Raw genomic sequence first — 16,719 nt, forward strand, 5'->3', positions numbered from 1 at the left:
CTGACTGATTGGTTTACATCTTTAGTTTTGTGTTATCCACAGATCTCTCCCACTTAAGTGTGGCTAATTAAGGAGTGATGGCAATTCAGTTCTGCAAATTATCCCTGGCCAACAGGCATAGGGCCTGAAATAAATTAGGCCAGGGGCACATACTGATATTTTTAGTACATTTAAAACTTCCTACCCATTCCATTAACAGAACTAAGTGTTTGATGATCACTTTAACCAGCTCAAAAAGCATGGGAAGGGCCCAGTGGGAAAAAAAAATCTGTGGACTAGTAAAATGTTTTCTGGGACTCCAATACTTTTTGATCTAATCTGTTGTGTTTTAATGCAGACTCTTTGGTTTTCTAGGAGAAAGGAAAAGCTTGGTTAGATGTTAGTTTAGGTTAGGTTAAGTTTGAGAAGCAGGATAGCGTAGTAGATAGAGCATGGGCCTGGGAAACAGAAGGTCATGTGTTCTAATCCTAGCTCCTCCACTTGTCTGCTGTGTGATTTTGGGTAAGTTGTTTCACTTCTCTGTGGCCTCAGTTACTTCATCTGTAAATGGAGATTGAGACTGTGAGGCCCATGAGGGACAAGGGACTGTGTCCAATTCCTGTGTCCTGAATCCACCCCAGTGCGGAGTAGTGCCTGGCAACAGATTAAGCCCTTAATGAATACAACAATTATTATTAAGTGAATAGCCCTGGTAAACAGGCTATTAATGATTACATTTATAGGATACTTTAATTTAAGGAGTTTAAAATCAATTATCTTGCTGTGTCCTCACATGACCCTGCTGAGGTAGGGAAGAGAAATGATCCATTTTAGAGATAGGGATATTGACGGCACTGAGAGATTAAGTCTCACCTGACATCTTTGGTATCTATCACAGCTCCTAGTACAGTGCCTGGCACATAGTAAACCCTTAACAAATACCATAAAAACAGTATTTCCAAGACCTCTCTGGGTCTTAATCTCCCTTATTCATATTTGATATTCCTCCCACCCCCAATAAATCATTTATTTATATTATGTCTATCTCTCCCCTCTAGTCTGTAAGCTTGTTATGGGCAGGAAATGAATCTGCTAATTCTGTTGTATTGTACTCGCCCAAATAGTTAGTACAGTGCTTTGCACATAGTAAGTGCTCATAAGTACACCTGACTGACTGAATGATTAAGTGGATTGTCCATGTTCACACAGTGAATCAGTAGTAGAGTTGGGGTTTAAACCTCAAGTTCCCTGATGCCCTCAGATTTTACACCTTCCTATTAGATCCCACTGTCTCAATATTAGAAAAAAAATGTTCTCTATCAAAAGAATACCAGGGTCTCCCTCTCCCATTACTTAGACTATAATTCCATTGAACAAAACAAATATCAGGGAGGGGATCTTGTTGTTCGAAAGTGAAGACTTCAGAAACAGGTTTCCTGTGTTATTGCTTGGAGGTGAAAATGCAGTAGAGTGTTTTCTTGTGAACTAGCATAAGTCTGTCCCATGTCTTTGGCAGTTTCAAAATCTGAGCTACCGCCTGGCTGATGAGGGAGGTCATAATTTATAAATACTGATCAGATAATTATTCTTCCTGTTTTACACTTTGACGTTCCAGAGCTAAAACAGGAGTGCCATATGATTTGGCTCCAAGAATTGCCATCTGGGCATGGCAGGAGGATGTCTCCACTGGGAGAATGGCATGGATTCCTCATCCATAGGACATGATTCAATCTACTCCTTCCAAGGGAGATAGAGAAAGAGCTGAAGTTTCTCTTCCATTTAGTTTGAAACGAAAAGGGAGATCCAATAGTCAATGAACTTCTGTCTTAAAAAATGGGTCTTAATCTTAGAGAACAAGTCATCTTTAAAAACTGGTGTCCAACACATTTTTTTGTGTTGGGTGCTGTATCAGCCAAGACACAGGAGACTTCAGTCTGAGTTAGGTGACATTGATGCTGAGAATATTCCTAAAGAAATAGAGTTCTCAAGGGGTTCACCTCAGCGTATGATCTGGGGAACTGTAGATACTTCATATCAAAATAAAACCTAGCTGGGCCAGGTTTGGCTCAGGCTATAATCCAAAAAACTCATAAATAAATTATTCTAATTTACCTTGGACCAGAACAATAGATCATGGAAGCAGGATTGTGGAGAGAGCTATCTTTTCATGGCAATGCATTAGAGTGACTTCTGAACAAGGCTTTCATTCATTTTGCAGGGAAAAGATCTTTGAGATCATAAGTATTGTCTTACTGAGGAGGATCTACTTAATAAAGATTATGTCATTTAAGTATATTATTTGTGTTGATTTTCATTCTAACAACTAGCAATACCTCTACTACTATTTTAATTCATCTCAAAAAGAGACAGGCTTAAGGATTCACTTAAATTCACTTCAAATTGATTGGCACAAATGAACTACACTTATTTTGTAACTAAAGTTGAGGAAATGAATGAAACACAATCATGGAAGCAGCAGTGCTAAATCTCAGGATGGGAGGAAGATTATGCAATTTTTATATGATGCATAACCCCTTTCCATAATATATTATCTATAATTCATTGCATATTCAAAAGGACTTCTCAATCAATCAGTGGTTTTTATTTAGTACGGAGCACTGTACTAAACACTTGGGAGATTACAACAGTGTCATATGTCAGGTTTTGACTGATGCATTCTCTTTTGATTTTTTATTCACTTTGTCATGATGTTATTCATTTCAGTATACCCTGGCTTAAATGGCAAGCTGTTATGTGTCAGATACCAGTCTGTATTTTACTTGTTTGCTTATATGATACCCAAAACAATGGCATGAAAATTTGTGTGCTAAAAATACATGTTAATAAATAAGAATCAATAAGTGTTGTAAAACTGTAAGCTCTATGTGGGCAGGGAACATGTCTAACCATTCTTGTGCTTAGTATATTGCTCTGCATCCTGTAGGCATTCAATAAATACCATTGATTGCTTGATTGTAAGATCCTCGAGGACAGGGATCTGTGTAATAATTTTTTTCTATTCTCCTAGTGCTTAACAGTGCTCTGCCTACAGTTGGTATGAAATGCATACTATGATTGACAGACTACTTAAGAAAGGAGAAGGTCTTTTAAATCAGGAGGTCTGAAAGAATCATGAAGCAAAAAGACAAAAGTAAAAATTGTAACAGAAGAGCTATCAAAAATATAGCAGCACAACCCTCTCTTTGTGTGTACAGTGTAGTTTGGGCTGTAGTCCTGCACTGACCTTTTCGTCCACAGATGCACCCATTGGAACTTCACCATTGGTAATGTTGCCTTCAAGTTCAAAAGGCTCTACTATATCTATCTAGACAGCCTGTCAATCTATCTATCTATCCCTATCTTTCAAATATCTGTCAAATATATGCCTATGCCAGTAGGTTTCTTTCAGTGTGCATCCATTCCACCTGAAAATATGTCCCTAGAAGTTCAGGACTCCAACCTCACTGATTTCAGCAAGGGTGACGAAACATGTGGTTTGTTTCTAAATTCTGGAGTAATCTGACTCATGGATGGCAAAATCAAAGGTAGCAGTGTGGCACATAAGAGACTCTGATTTTGCAGAGGATGTAGGGAGAAAGATATGTGAACAATCTCCTTTTGACCCTGCTCCCAAGGTCATCTGGTGAGATGGGGAGGAACAATTGCACTGAACATAGGCTGCTCATCCTGTAATTATATTGGGCTCCATCTAAAGAAGGGTGGAAAAAAAACAGTCTGGATTCTGAAAAAATTCATCCCCAGATGAGAAAACAAAAAGAGGTACTGCCCAAGGTGGAAAATTGCTTGAGTGTCATTAGTCACTAGGGATCCTTTTTTGTTGTTTGTTTTTTAAATAGTACTTGTTAAGTGCTTACTGTGTTCCAGACACTGAACTAAGAGCTGGGGATGATATAAGATAATGAGGTTTGGTACAGTCTCTGTCCCACATGGGACTCACAATCTAAGTAGAAAGGAGTAGGATAAAATCCCATTTTACAGATGAGTTAACTGAGGCAAAGAGAAGTTAAGTGATTTGCCCAAGGTCACAGAGAAGGCAAAGTGGCAGAGCTGGGACTAGAACTCAGGTCTTTTGATTCCAAGGCCAGAGCTCTTTCCACTAGGCCATGCTAAGTGGGAAAAAAAAACCCTTCTGTGGCTTTAGTGAACAAAAATTCCCAGTTGGGTAATCTGGAATGGTCTTAAGACTTTCTAGGATGATTTCCTCAAAAGCTTCCCCTGAATATCTGTTTTCTCCAATTTTCCTGGAAGCCAACAAAATCTCCAGAGTTAGAATGCTGCCAATAACTTAGAGAATTACAGAAACACCTGAAAGATTTTTTTAGCTCAGGCCAGCTTTGAAAATTGAGTCAAAATCCATTAGGCCAATACGAGTTTTATTGGAAGTTAACATTTCTATTGGTTCCAATGACAATTCCCAGTGCCGCCCCTCCTCACTTCTCTGATGCACTCTTAATGTCAATTGCCCTGGACGGTTTTAGAATGAGTTCCTGCCTATGCCAAATGTCCCCAAAGACATACTTGTCCAAGAAATCCAAATAAAAAAGGAGAGTCCAAATATGTCCAATTTCTCATTGGTGGCACCCCTTCTGTTTTCCAGTTGGCCTAGCTTGATTTCTTTTAGGTTTTGGGAGTGTGGCTGTTGGCCAGAGTAGACAGTAGTGTGGCAGCATTGAAGAGTACGAGCCTGGGAATAGGACCTGGGTTCTAATCCTGGATCCACCACTTGCCTGTTGGGTGACCTTAAGTGACTTAACTCCTCTGTGCCTCAGTTATCCCAACTGTAAAATGGAGATTCAATACCTGTTTTCTCTCCAACATAGACTGGAAGCCCCATGTTGGACAGAGACTGTGTCCAAAATGATTAGCTTGTATCTACTCCAGCTCTTAGAACAGTGTTTAGTTCTAAGTTATAATAAGCACTATAGTAATTATTAGACAGGATCAAAGCTAGGAAATGTTCTTGGATGAGGTTGTTTGGTGTGGTCAGGTAAAAAAGTGGTCATACTTTTTGGGAAGGACCTTAGTATAGTGTAAAGAGCACAGGCCTGGGAATCATATTATCTGAGTTCTAGTTCAAGCTCTGCCACTAACCTGCTGAATGATCTTGGACAAGTCACTTAACCTCTCTATACTTCATTTTCCCCACCTGTAAAATGAAGATATTGAAAGTGGCCTCTCCTTAGCTCACAGGGGTGTTTTGAGGGTAAAAATGAGGTAAGAATGCGAAGTCACTTTGGATCATAAGAGTTCTCTATATGACCAATATATATGTAAAATACAGATGTACACATTTAAGGTGACCATGGCAGGACTCAAAAATACTGGATATGGAGGAAGAAAACACCTCTTGCTCTCCCAAACATCCAAACCCTTAACCACTCGATATTTCCCTTCTCTGTAATTTATTTTGTCTGTCCTTCTGAACTGTAAGCTCCTTGTGGGCAACTAACACTAATGGACTGTACCCTCCCAAGAGCTTAGTATAGTATTCTGCACACACTAAGAGCTCAATAATTCCACTGATTGATTGACTAATAGATTAATATTCCATTCCCTATTTTCCTTTGCTTTAAACTTTACTAGAAGAACAGATTTTACTGTTTAAGCACTTCCAATCAAAATTTGGTCTCCATAGCTTGAAGATTGCTAGTAAAATATTATTTTGGGATAGTATATTTAAGTAAAAAAGTCATTGCTATGCTCAAGGGAATTGTGTCTTCTTCAATAGTGGGCACAGAAAGTTTGTACTCTGATTTTCTTTAGTAGTATTTGTTAAGCACTCAAGTATGTGCCAGGAACTCTACTAAGCACTGGAGTAGATAAAAACTAATCAGGTTGAACACAGTCCTTGTCCCACATGGGGCCTCAGAGTTTTAATCTTCACTTTATAGATGAGGTAACTGAGGCCCAGGAAAGTTCATTCATTCAATCAATAGTATTTACTGAGCACTTACTATGTGCAGAGCACTGTACTAAGCACTTGGAATGTACAATTCGGCAACAGATAGTAACAAGTTGTGACCTTAATAAGGCTTTGAACATAGGGAGAGTGGTGGACTGGTGAATATGGATGGAGAGGGAGATACAGGCCAGGGAGTGCTTGTGGGAAGTTCAGTGACTTGCCCAAGCTCACACAGCAGACAAGTGGCCGAGCTGGAATTAGAACTCAGGTCCTATTGACTCCCAGGCCCATGTTCTATCCATTAGGCTTTGCTGCTTCTCAATGTCATTATCAATAGTTCCATTTGGCTAACGCTTAAAGTCATACTCATACAAAGTTACTCAGTTGGAACACTTTGTGTGAAATCACATTCAGATTGAGATGATTATGTGAAATAGCGCTGATAGATGATTCAGCTCTTGTTTTTAATTCCCAGCATCAGAACCAGCCAGAGCAGAAAACAAACATGAAATGAAAAAGATAAAAGGATGCAAATGGGAATGAAAGACACACACACACACAAGCGCACGTGCATGCACACACACAGGAACAGTAGCAATTTCTACAATTCAAGCAGACTTGCAAAGATACCATCTGTTTGGCTCTTCCCATACTGCCTTGCTAGCAACCAAGAAAAACATGCACATGGTCTGCTTTGAGAAGGACTTTCTAATAGTAACAGCAATCAAAGCTCTGAATAAGAGGAACTGAATGAGGAATGAGAGATGTCAATTTTCCCTCCTTACAAATACTCTGTAAGGATTAATTCCCTGATTACTTACTTGGAGAAGAAAGTAAGGAAGCCCCCAAATAAGTAAACAAATCTTTGGCATAATAATAATAGTAAAATCATAACCTCTGTACTAAGCCCTGGGGTAGATAGAACATAATCTGGTCAGATACCGTTCCTGTCCCACATGGGGGTCACAGTCTAAGTAGAGGCAGTACAGGCATTTAGTCCCTATTTTAAAGATGTGGAAACTGATTTCCAATGCTTTTGTCACTCTTTTGTGCAATTAATACCTTCTGGAAGTGGCTAAGTTTCTCAACTTGTCTGTTGAAGAGCTATTTTCATTTTTCCTATGATCCTCCAATTTTCTCCAAATTGCTCTGTTTCCCTACTCAGTTTAACAACTAATTTTAGTTGTTACATTCTTTTTAGGGGATCCTCATTCCTTCCATCTGTCTCTTTTTACGTCTCCTCTAGTCTAGTAAACCAAAAATCCGAGCTAGTACTTCAGCCTTGCACTCACATAGGAAGGTGCAAGCCCCACAAACAAACCTAATGCAATAGGTAGAGAATACAGTACATACCGAATGTAGTTCTAGACTTTGAAGTCTTCACAGGGCAGTGGTTTCCTCTCCAGATGTCAGGAACCAGCCTAGAAATGAGCAAGTCAATAGAGCTAACATTAGAAGTAGTAGTGCTACCACATTAATACAATCACTCATCCTATCCATCTGGATTACTGCATCAGCCTCTTTGCTGACCTTGCAGCCTCCTGTCTCTCCCCACTCCAACCCATGCTTCACTCTGCTGCCTGGATCATTTTTCTACAAAAACATTTAGGACATGTCACCCTGCTCCTCAAAAACTCTAGTGGTTGCCCATCCACCTCCTCATCAAACAAAAACTCCTCACCATTGGCTTTAAAGCACTCAATCACCCTGCCCCCTCTTATCTTACCTTACTACTCTCTCACAACAACCCAGCCTAGACACTTCGAACTCAATCACCTTGCCCCTCTTATTTACCTTACTACTCTCCTCGACCCAATCATCCTCACCCTCGTCTCACCACACCGTCCCCAACAACCCAGCTAGACACTTCGCTCCTCGAGTGTTAACCTTCTCACTGTGCCTCAATCTCACCTGTCTAGCCGCTGTCACCTAGCCCACATCCTGCCTCTGGCCTGGAACACCTTCCCTCCTCAAATCCTACAGACAATTACTCTCTCTGCCCTTCAAGGCCTTAATGAAGTCACATCTCCTCCAAGAGGCCTACCCAGGCTAAATCCCACTTTTCTTCATCTCCCACTCCCTTCAGCATCACCCTGACTTGTTTCCTTTGCTCTTTCCCCCTCCCAGTCCCATAGCACCTATATACATATCTGTAATTTTATTTTATTTATTTGTATTGATGTCAGTCTTCTGCCCTGCCTTCCCTCCACCAGACCGTAAGCTCACTGTAGGCAAGGAATGTGACTTTATTGTTGTATCATACTCTTCCAAGCACTTAGTACAGTGCCCTGCACATAGTAAGAGCTCAACTAATATGACTGAATGAATGAATAATGATATTTACTGAGCAGTATACTAAGCACCTAGGTACAACATAAGCACAAGACATATTCCCTGCCCACTAGGTGTTTAAACTTTAATGGGGAAAATAGACATGCAAATTTCTACAAGGAGGGGAATCAGAATGAATGGAATATACAGAGTTCTGGGGTTAGTATAAGTAAATACATAAGGATTAGAAGAAGCTATAAGCATTTAGTACAGTGATTTGTACACAGAAATTGCTCATTAAATACCACTGATTGATAGGTAGTTGTTGGATTGATTAATAGCGATGATTAGATATATTGGTTGAGAAAGAGAGGAATGAATTCATTTAACAATAGAATTAAACAAAACAAAATGCTAAAGATGGTTTAAGGATTAGACCTTCAACTCTCACCATGAATTAAATCGACCCCCCCCCCCCCCAATCTGTGGTCTTTTTTATGGGTTTGGTTTCATTTAACTCCAACACCTCTTGGCTGGATGGTGCTTTCGAAAGAACGCCCAAGTACTTAGTACAGTGCTCTGCACACAGTAAGTGCTCAATAAATATGAATGAATGAATAAATGAATGAACTGGATGTGACATAGAGCTAAGGAGAAACAACCAAGATGGTAAAGGGGTATCTGTGATTCTATAGCCTAGGGTTCCCTTCTGATTACTGAATTATAAAATTCCTTAATAACACCTGTTAATTAGGGTTTCTACTCAAGAATACTATCCCAGAGGGAGTCTCCGTGAAAGATACAGTTTGTCATTCAAGGTAACAACCACAAACAGAAACACAAGAAGAACCTTCACCTGAGTCTGGAAATCCTAAATGGGCAGTGGGAAGGATGAGAGGGAGATGGAGTTGATAAAGTGTTGGTTCACAGGCTCTTCCCCTCTAGATTATAATCTCGTTGAGGGCAGTGATGGTGTCTACTAACTTTATTGTACTCTCCAAAGAGCTTAGTACCAGACTGTAAATTCCTGGGGGCAGGAATTGTGCCTACTAAAATCTACTGCACTGTACTCTGCTAGGCACTTAGTACATTCAATCAATCACTGGTATTTATTGAGCACTTACTTTGTGTAGAGCATTATACTAAACACGCAGGAGAGTACAATATGGCAGAGTTAGTACATACATTTCCTGCCCACAATTATCTTACAGTCTAGAGGGACTCTGCACACAGTAAGCATTCTATAAATATCATTGATTGATTGGTTGATTGACAGTACAGTGTTGACAGTACAGTGTTCTGCACAGAGTGGGTGCTAAATAAGTGCTATTGATCAACTGATTGATGGCCTAAAAGATCATCCAACTGAAATTAATTCTCTTCACCCTAGTCTGTCCTTGATCTTCTTTTTTTCCCCATTTCCCAGAACAGTTTTCAAGTTGAATTAAAGGTAAAGAGCTGTTGGTGGCAACGATGCCCTTAATGCTCCAGTGATGAAGGTAGATTTGGTGATTAAAACTCAAATCACATTAGAGTGATTGCTCAGAGACTTCTTCAGGGTGAACCATTATTCCACAGACTATTGTCTCTACACCTAAAGGGAAATAGATAACTGAGGCAATTACCTCCATAATTTAGACCAAATATCTGTTTTTTCTTAACATTCCTGATTATTGAAGCCAAACTTACTGCTGGCCTCAAATCTCTGGATAATTTTCTGGGGAGACCAGGCCATGAGAAGATTTCCTTGGTCAAGTTCTCCACAATGAAGGTGGCTTCTTGAATAAAAGCCACTCCCATTATCTTTATCAAAGCAATGAAATCCCCCAACACCTGTGATAGTTGGATATATCATCCTGAGGTTTACACTCAGAACTGAGTATGAGCATCTCTTGAGCACTATCCTTGCCCCTGTCTCATTTATTGCATCTACAATGGAAAAACTACAGAGCAGTTTGAGTACAGGGCTCTGCACATAGTAAGCACTCAGTAAATATTATTGAATGAATGAATGAAAACACTTAAAAACTATGAAAGAATTTTGCCTGCTGCTTAACAGCCTCCAAGGTGCTGGCCTTATTTTCAATCCAATATAAAATGGCTTGAAAGCTGCTATCCTGTTCTGAAATGGAGCCTAATTCACTGCTAGGATGCAGCTTGCAGAAATAAATATAAAATAATGCTTTGTACTCTTCCAAGAGCTTAGTACAGTGCTCTGCACAGATTGATTAAAGCCCAGGTTATTGTACAGTTTCCTCTAGAGACCCTCCAGTCAGTCTGTAAATATAAAAGATTGACCACTGGTCCTCAAGGGGAGTGGTATCCATGTCCTCTCTTCACTTTCCTACTCACTTAGTTAAACCATGATTTTTGGAATTACTCAGTCCGGCCTCAGAGCTGGGGGTCAGAAACATTGAGTAGAAAATCAAAGGATGGCCTTGGTCAATCAAGGCAATTCATTGAAATAAATATCCTGAAGTGGACCCAACAGCTGGACTGATGCTTTGTACTAATGTTTGCTACATTTACATGGCCCAGCAACTTTTACTGATAATAATAATATTGATAATAATGATGATGATGGCATTTGTTAAGCACTTACCATATGCCAAGCACTGTTCTAAGCGCTGGGGTAGATACAAGGTAATCACGTTAGCCCACATGGAGCTCACAGTCTTAATCTCCATTTTACAGATGAGGGAACTGAGGTACAGAGAAGTTAAATGACTTGACCAAGTCACACAGCAGATAAGTGGTGGAGTTAGGGTTAGAACCCAGGACCTCTGACTCCCATGACCAGGCTCTTTCCATGATTGTGGTACTCGTTAAGCATTTATTACATGCCAAGCACTGTACTAAGCGCTGGGGTAGACAAAGGTAATCAATCTGGACACAGTCCCTATTCCACACTGGGCTCACAGTCTAAGGGAAGGAAAGAAGAGATACTGGATTATCACTTTACAAAAGAAACTGAGGCCCAGAGAAGTTAAGCTACTTATACAAGATCACAAAGCAGAAAATTATCAGAGACAGGATTAGAACCCTGACTCCCAGACCCGTACGCTTTCCATTAGCCTCTACTGCTTCTCTTTTAGTGTTACTTAGGCATTGAGTTTTAAGGCTTAAACCACATGGGACAGTAGGTTTACAATGGGGTTTTCTACTGAAATATTAACCAAGGAAAACATTATTTTCCAGAGTAGATACAATCATTTCTACTGGGGATGGGTCCCTCCATATCTTCATTTCCTCAGTTATGAAATGCGGCAGCTAAACTTACAATGGATTATAGCACATCCGATGAATTTTCCTTAAAGGTATAGTTCTGTCATCTTCAATACAGTAACACCATCTACCTATAGAGGTAGATTTATGGTAGTATGGCTACTATTTTAAAATGGGACTATATGCCTTTAACACAATCTTCACATCAAAGACCGTTCAGGGCTAATGTAGCAGAGATTCTCTCCTCACTTCAGTGGTCTCCAGGAAACTCTCCTGCAGTAGTATTCAGAGATAGAAAGCTGGAGTTCTAACCACCATCTGTTACAAATAAATAACACCACACTGCCTTTATATAGGCATCTCTCTTCTTGGGGTCTCCAATAACCTCACCAATAAGGGGTACTAGCTCTATTTTAAAGATGGCAGAAGTTGAAGTACAAAAGAGATGGCCAAGGTCATCTGAAGAGTATCAGGGGATTAAAGGAAAGTTTCTGGTTTCTCTGAGCTCATCATGAGATCTGACTCATTCTTAAATACACTTTCAAACTCAGATTTTCTGTGCTTGTGAAATGCTGGGAATTACAGTTTCTCAGTTCTGGGCAGTGGAAATAAATGCCTAAAGCTTTGATCACCACAGATTCGAGGTTTGTGTGAACAGGCAAAACAAAGTGGAGAGGTAATCTATTATTCCCTGGGTGTGATTAATGTGCACCTTCTGATCCTCAACTCACTTCTTTTTTTTTTCTGGAAAGTTGCAGAAGATTTTTGCCTGAATCATCTGGTTAACACCAGTTCTCTTTGCCTCCTTTAAGGGCATGGTTTTTATGGTATTTATAAAGTGCTTACTATGTGTCAAGCACAGTTCTAAGTGCTGGGGTAGATACAAGTTGGACACAGTCCCTATCCCACATGGGACTCACAGTCTAAGTAGAAGGGAGTTGGATTTAGTTGCCATTTTACAACTGAGGAAACTGAGGCACAGAGAAGTTAAGTGACTTGCCCGAGGTCACACAAAAAGCAATTGGCAGAGTAGGGATTAAAACTCAGGTCCTCTGACTCCCAGGTCCATGCTCGTTCTACTAGGTTACACCGCTTGGAAAAGGAACAATGTGGATTTTGCAGCTTGGCCTCTACTTCTTCTTTCTCACTTGTTTGCCAAGGGGAAAAGAAGAATTCTTTGGACGGTTTGGTTAAAAGAGTGAACAACTTATTCACTGCCTTGTGAATATTAGTTTCCCAGGCAAAAAAAAGACAGGCTGTAGGAGGCAATCCTGAAATTATTCAAACAGAAAAAATCACCCTGAATTCTCTTCACCACTAGGTGAAGCTGGGACTCACCCTCATCCTTTAGGTTTGTGCCTGTCAAAGAGCAATTAGCCTATTGGCTAATTAATTTTCACAACCCTTCCTCCCTCAACTTCACAATCTGTTTCTCACTCTCTCAATAGATCATGACCTTCCCAAAGTCACAATTTATTCTAAAAGAGCCCCATCACACTAAGCAGAAGGGAATCAGAAGGACCTGGGTTCTAATTCCAGCTCCACCAGTTTGCCTGCTGTGTCACCTTAGGTAAGTCACTTCACTTCTCCATGCCTCAGTTCCCTCATCTGTAAAATGGGGTTTAAGACGGAGAGTCCCATCTGGGACAGGGACTGGGTCCATCCTGATCATTTTGTACAAACCCTAGCACTTAGAACAGTGCCAGACACCTAGTAAGTGTTTTAAAATATCATAAAAAGTCATTCCTTACCTGATTGCCAAGAGAAGTTTGTCTTGACATTTGAAGCTGAAACCTAATCAATCTCTCCTTTCTCACCTCTAGCCCTTCGCCCATATCATTCCTCTGGCCTGGGACTCCCACCCCCTTCATATCTGATGGAATGCCATTCTCCCAATCTTCAATGTCCTCCTAAAATCACATCTCCTCCAAGAGGTCTTCCCTGACTAGAACCTCACTTCTCTTTGTTCTCCCTTCAGTATCACCTATGCACTTCCGTACCCCTTAAGCATTTTGATTATCATCCCACTTGTATGGCATATATGGATATTTCATTGTGTGCCTCTCCCTCTAGTCCTTAAGCCCCCTTACAACAGGGATCATGTCTACCTACTCTATTGATTCATAGTCTCCCAGGTGCTTAGTAGAATGCTCCGCACACTGTAGGCACTCAATAAATATCATTGATTCCAAATGGAACATTTAGCTCACCCAATTCTACCTTACCTCACTGATTTTGTACAACAACCCAATCTGCACACTTCACTCCTCTAATGCCAACTTGCTCACTGTACCTAAGTTTCACCTATCTTGCCATGGATCCCTCGCCCATGTCCTCTTTCTGACCTGAAACTCCCTCCCCCTCCAAATATGACAGACCATCAGTCTCCCCTCCTTCAAAACCTTATTAAAATCATATCTCCTCCAAGAGGACTTCCCCAACCAAGCCCTCTTTTCCCCTACTCCCTCTCCCCTCTGCGTTGCTTATGCATATAGATCCATACCCTTTAAGCACTTGATAGTCACCTGCCCCAGTCCCACAGCACTTAAGTACATATCTGTAATTTATTTGTTTTTATTAATATCAGTCATGCCCCCTAGGCTATAAGTTCCACGTGGGCAGGGAACATGTCAACCAACTCTGCTAAGCGCTTAGTACTTAGCTCTGCACTCAGTAAGCACTTGAGAAATACCACTGATCATTTGGTAGTGCTGAGAAATGATCAGACTCGATGTGAACAAGTCTCAGTGCCAGCTAGGGGGCTGGACTCTACAACTTCTGACAATTTCAGTGTGGTCTGAGGGTTGATGCCATCTTATTACCAAACTCTATGAGTGTCCCAAAGGAAATGCTGGCATTTTAAATTTGCTTTTCTATCTCTTGACTATTGATGTATTATTGGTTTGTATGCTAAGGACACATAATTATAATAATAATGTTGGCATTTGTTAAGAGCTTACTATGTGCCGAGCACTGTTCTAAGTGCTGGGGGAGATACAGGGTAATCAGGTTGTCCCACGTGAGGCTCACAGTTAATCCCCATTTTACAGATGAGGTAACTGAGGCACAGAGAAATTCAGTGACTTGCCCACAGTCACACAGCTGACAAGTGGCAGAACCAGGATTTGAACTCATGACCTCTGACTCCCAAGACCGTGCTCTTTCCACTGAGCCATGCTGCTTCTCATCAGAATTGAGTAGTAGCTTTCAGCTCTGCTTAGCCAGTGTATGTGTACAGGAAATCTTAGGAAAATAATGACACATAGCTTTGTTCTTAAAATTTACTGATAGCCCATCAAGCTTTGCTGATTCTGCAAAACAATTCATAATCATTTGCATGCATTTTGGTGTACTTTTATCAATCTATAGGAGCTCTTGAATGAAGCATTGTGGCCTAAAGGAAAGAACATGGGACTGAGAGTTGAGGACTTGGGTTCTAATACAGATTCTTCCTGCTGTGCAGCCTTGGGCAAGTCATTTAGCTACTCTATGCCCTACTTTCCTTAACTTTAAGGACCTGTTTGCCCTCCCTGTCAGACTGTGGGCCCCATTAGGACAGGGACTGGGTCTGACCTGATTATCTTGTATCTACCCCAGCGCTTAGTACAGTGCTTCATATGTAGTAAGCATTAACAAATACCTCAATTATCATTATCATGACTATTAAAATTTTGCTGTTGCTCTAAGCTTATTGAGCTAGAGAAGTTTCCTGAAAGATGGGAAGCATCTTCTGTCAGCAATTCTGGGGTCTTTTGTTGTGTCCTCTGCCATAGGCTGTGGGCAGAAATAGAGGGTTAGTAAGATTGAATCTATTGTGTAACACTGTTTTACTTTGTTAGTGAGGAAAAAAATACTTTCAGAGGAATAGGATTAAAATGAGCCCAAGTCTCCCTCATTTTACACTTGGGCTGCATTCTGTTGTCTCCTCCACCAGGCCATAAGAACTGTGAGGGCTTTCTCTGTTGTACTCTCCCATTATTTACTACAGTGCCCTGCATATAGTAATCACTCAGTAAACATTATTGATGGATTGATCCCGAAATAAAGGCATGCAATGCTAATTGATGAAAAGTGAGTCCAATATCATATAGAAAAAAGTAGAGTTAGGTTGCTAACATTTCAGTCTGAGGGTGGGGAGCCAGGAGGGCAAGGAATTTAGTGAGGATAAAGACTTGAAGGTGATAGGCTTCAAAAAGATAAGAAAACAAAAAGCCACTATTCTGCATCTCTTCCAGCCCAGATGGGGAAACTTTCAGGCCTTGTCAGAGACCTGGGGTTAAGTGTGGAAGTCCCCACCCAGCTGTGAGGGATCACCTTAAAAGCCCCATGAAGTGAGCACCTATGGAAGGCTCAAGAAGGCTTGCAGAAATCAACTTAGCAGCTTAAAAAACTATAAAATTGGCTTCACCCTAACACTCAAATTAGAGTGGAGAAAGAAAGAAGGTGGGGGAAGAAAGAAATATCTGCATACATCACTGATCATTGTAAACAGTATAAGGGAAAACAACCATGAAGATGAAATCAGAAACAATACCTAGACAATCTTCTCTAAAAGAACACATAATTGCTCATGTTCAAAATAGCCCCACAATACCTAATATCTAGGACTCAAATCTAGTGCTTTCAAACCATGGCAGTTTCCTGAGAATTTGGGGCTTTAAATATGCAAGAAAATTGGAATCTGTGCAGGAAGAATCTAAGTAATGCTAGGGAGTCTTAAAAGTACCACCAGATAAGAATGCTTCCCATTTGTTATTAACATTTCTGGGTAACAACATTAACACTAGTAATGTCACAGAAAAGCTGAGTGCTTTAAAATGGCATTGCACATTTAAGGTTTTAAAGGTTTGATATAATACACCTTCTCAGATCAAAGGAGCATCCCACTAAAAGAAGAGCTTTAAAACAAAGGCAGAGCATTCTCCCCAGCAATGGCATGATTTTTTTCTCACTCTTTTGGGAAATGTTGTGGGTATTGATGTGTCTCCCTCTCTGGACTGTAAGCTCATGTGGGCAGGGAAGATGTCTACCAACTCTGTTGTACTCTCCCCAACACTTAGTATAGTGCTGTGCACCTAGTAAATGCTAAATAAATACCGATGATGAGGAGGAGGAGAATGATAATTCAAGGAAACCAACTAAATAATGGAAGGGAAGGGTATTTTTAAAGCAAATGCACAGGAAAGTCTGTCTCTCAACCTGCACCAAACATCCCAGTGTCCACAGCCACAAATCAAATGAGTTTTAAGATTCCTACAATATGCAACTTTTGTAGGATGCATATTGGACTTTACTGAACCACATACAAACCACATGGAGAG

The sequence above is a fragment of the Ornithorhynchus anatinus genome, chromosome X1 (assembly GCF_004115215.2).
Source record: "Ornithorhynchus anatinus isolate Pmale09 chromosome X1, mOrnAna1.pri.v4, whole genome shotgun sequence".
NCBI classification, from domain to species: domain Eukaryota; kingdom Metazoa; phylum Chordata; class Mammalia; order Monotremata; family Ornithorhynchidae; genus Ornithorhynchus; species Ornithorhynchus anatinus.